Here is a 4,219-nt window from a genome sequence, read left to right as displayed (position 1 = left end):
TACTCTTATAGAGAGCAGTGGAAGGACAGAGGGAATAGAGCGTCAAGGTAAATATGACTACTCTTATAGAGAGCAGTTTCAGGAAGGACCAAGGGAATAGAGCGTCCAGGTAAATATGACTACTCTTATAGAGAGCAGTTTCAGGAAGGACCAAGGGAATAGAGCGTCAAGGTAAATATGACTACTCTTATAGAGAGCAGTGGAAGGACCAAGGGAATAGAGCGTCCAGGTAAATATGACTACTCTTATAGAGAGCAGTGGAAGGACAGAGGGAATAGAGCGTCAAGGTAAATATGACTACTCTTATAGAGAGCAGTTTCAGGAAGGACCAAGGGAATAGAGCGTCAAGGTAAATATGTGGGTGTTTGCTTTGTTTAAAGAGTCATAAAGACGTGTGTTGAGCTTTTTCAAAATATTACGTGGCATAGCATAGCACATAGTATAGCACATAGTATAGCACATAGTATAGCACATAGTATAGCACATAGCATAGCACATAGTATAGCACATAGTATAGCACATAGTATAGCACATAGTATAGCACATAGTATAGCACATAGTATAGCACATAGCATAGCACATAGTATAGCACATAGTATAGCACATAGCATAGCACATAGTATAGCACATAGTATAGCACATAGTATAGCACATAGCATAGCACATAGCATAGCACATAGTATAGCACATAGTATAGCACATAGTATAGCACATAGTATAGCACATAGCATAGCACATAGTATAGTATAGCACATAGTATAGCACATAGTATAGCACATAGTATAGCACATAGTATAGCACATAGTATAGCACATAGTATAGCACATAGTATAGCACATAGTATAGCACATAGTATAGCACATAGTATAGCACATAGTATAGCACATAGTATAGCACATAGTATAGCACATAGTATAGCACATAGTATAGCACATAGTATAGCACATAGTATAGCACATAGCATAGCACATAGTATAGCACATAGCATAGCACATAGTATAGCACATAGCATAGCACATAGCATAGCACATAGCATAGCACATAGCATAGCACATAGTATAGCACATAGCATAGCACATAGCATAGCGCATTAAGGATTGATTGAGCATTATTGATGTATTGGGACTGTAGAACCATTGAATTGTAATAACGTGTATAAAGACCAAAAAAGGTTGACTTGATAAAAGCTTGAAACTTTGACAACTAGGCCAGATTAATGATCTGGAGAACAAACGCCTCTGACACTCTCACGGAACAGAAAGTGACCCTGGTTATAGGTTAAAGTGATTGCACTAAAGAATATTTCATACATCGTCACTTTCTACACCGAAGTGACTAAAGTCCTAAAGTACTCTGCCCAGCCAGAGGCCCTTGTTACACTGAAGTGACTAAAATCCTAAAGTACTCTGCCCAGCCAGAGGCCCTTGTTACACTGAAGTGACTAAAATCCTAAAGTACTCTGCCCAGCCAGAGGCCCTTGTTACACTGAAGTGACTAAAATCCTAAAGTACTCTGCCCAGGCAGAGGCCCTTGTTACACTGAAGTGACTAAAATCCTACAGTACTCTGCCCAGCCAGAGGCCCTTGTTACACTGAAGTGACTAAAATCCTAAAGTACTCTGCCCAGCCAGAGGCCCTTGATACACCGAAGTGACTAAAATCCTAAAGTACTCTGCCCAGCCAGAGGCCCTTGTTACACTGAAGTGACTAAAATCCTACAGTACTCTGCCCAGCCAGAGGCCCTTGTTACACTGAAGTGACTAAAATCCTAAAGTACTCTGCCCAGCCAGAGGCCCTTGATACACCGAAGTGACTAAAATCCTAAAGTACTCTGCCCAGGCAGAGGCCCTTGATACACCGAAGTGACTAAAATCCTAAAGTACTCTGCCCAGCCAGAGGCTTTTGCTGCAGGCAACGGGCAAAAGTCTGCACCATGACAACACACACTCTCTCTCTGTTTCTCTCTGTCTCACACACATACACACAAACTCTCTCTCTCTGTTTCTCTCTGTCTCACACACATACACACACACTCTCTCTCTCTGTCTCTCTCTGTCTCACACACATACACACACTCTCTCTCTCTCTCTCTGTCTCTCTCTGTCTCACACACATACACTCTCCCTCACACACACACACTCTCTCTCTGTTTCTCTCTCTCACAAATACACACACACTCTCCCTCACACACACACTCTCTCTGTTTCCCTCTCTCTCTCACAGACACACACACACACACACACACACACACACACACACACACACACACACACACACACACACACACACACACACACACACACACACACACACACACACACAGGGTTCTATGAGCAGCGCGCTCCGAGAATAAATGCTATTGACTAACTTTTGATAGACTGGTCTCTGTCTGTTTTATGCAAATAAGGATCTTACAAATTCTTAGAAACAGACAGAGTGATTTTAATTGAATTGGTTGATGAACACATATAGGAATTATGAAATTCCCGTTACAAGTACCTTCACTACACCTGACACTACTCCTGTTACAGTACCTTCACTACACCCTACACTACTCCTGTTACAGTACCTTCACTACACCCTACACTACTCCTGTTACAGTACCTTCACTACACCCTACACTACTCCTGTTACAGTACCTTCACTACACCCTACACTACTCCTGTCACAGTACCTTCACTACACCCTACACTACTCCTGTTACAGTACCTTCACTACACCCTACACTACTCCTGTTACAGTACCTTCACTACACCCTACACTACTCCTGTTACAGTACCTTCACTACACCCTACACTACTCCTGTTACAGTACCTTCACTACACAGTACCTTCACACTACACTACCCTGTTACAGTACCTTCACTACACCCACTACACTACACTACCTGTTACAGTACCTTCACTACACCCTACACTACTCCTGTCACAGTACCTTCACTACACTACCCTGACACTACTCCTGTTACAGTACCTTCACTACACCCTACACTACTGTTACAGTACCTTCTGTTATAGTACCTTCACTACACCCTACACTACTCCTGTTACAGTACCTTCACTACACCCAGTACCTTCACTACTCCTGTTACAGTACCTTCACTACACCCTACACTACTCCTGTTACAGTACCTTCACTACACCCTACACTACTCCTGTTACAGTACCTTCACTACACCCTACACTACTCCTGTTACAGTACCTTCACTACACCCTACACTACTCCTGTCACAGTACCTTCACTACACCCTACACTACTCCTGTTATAGTACCTTCACTACACCCTACACTACTCCTGTTACAGTACCTTCACTACACCCTACACTATTCCTGTTATAGTACCTTCACTACACCCTACACTACTCCTGTTACAGTACCTTCACTACACCCTACACTACTCCTGTCACAGTACATTCAATAAGGTCTGTCCTCAGTCTGTTCTCTCTGTGCTGGTTCTAGTATACACCTCCTCTTTCTCTACAAACACACACACTGACAAACACACATTACAAACACACACTACACACACACACACACACTGTCAAACACACACATACACACACACAAACACTGACAAACACACATTACACACTGAGACACACACACTACACACTGACAAACACACATTACACACACACACTGACAACCACACACTACACACACACACACACACACTGACAAACACACACTAGAAGCACACACACGCACATGAACAAACACACACAAACACTCCACATTTACACTGATTTAAACATATGTTTTAATCTCAAAGGTACAACTGACTATTATGTCATTACTGTCTTCATTATTATAACAGACTAAATGAATCCAATATGCTTTGACAAACACATATTTAAAGGTACAACTGACTATTATGTCATTACTGTCTTCATTATTATAACAGACTAAATGAATCCAATATGCTTTGACAAACACATATTTAAAGGTACAACTGACTATTATGTCATTACTGTCTTCATTATTATAACAGACTAAATGAAAACACAATATGCTTTGACAAACACATATTTAAAGGTACAACTACTATTATGTCATTACTGTCTTCATTATTATAACAGACTAAATGAATGCAATATGCTTTGACAAACACATATTTAAAGGTACAACTGACTATTATGTCATGACTGTCTTCATTATTATAACAGACTAAATGAATCCAATATGCTTTGACAAACACATATTTAAAGGTACAACTGACTA

Source organism: Oncorhynchus tshawytscha, unplaced genomic scaffold (assembly GCF_018296145.1).
Source record: "Oncorhynchus tshawytscha isolate Ot180627B unplaced genomic scaffold, Otsh_v2.0 Un_contig_465_pilon_pilon, whole genome shotgun sequence".
Taxonomy (NCBI): domain Eukaryota; kingdom Metazoa; phylum Chordata; class Actinopteri; order Salmoniformes; family Salmonidae; genus Oncorhynchus; species Oncorhynchus tshawytscha.
This window is presented reverse-complemented; position numbering follows the sequence as displayed.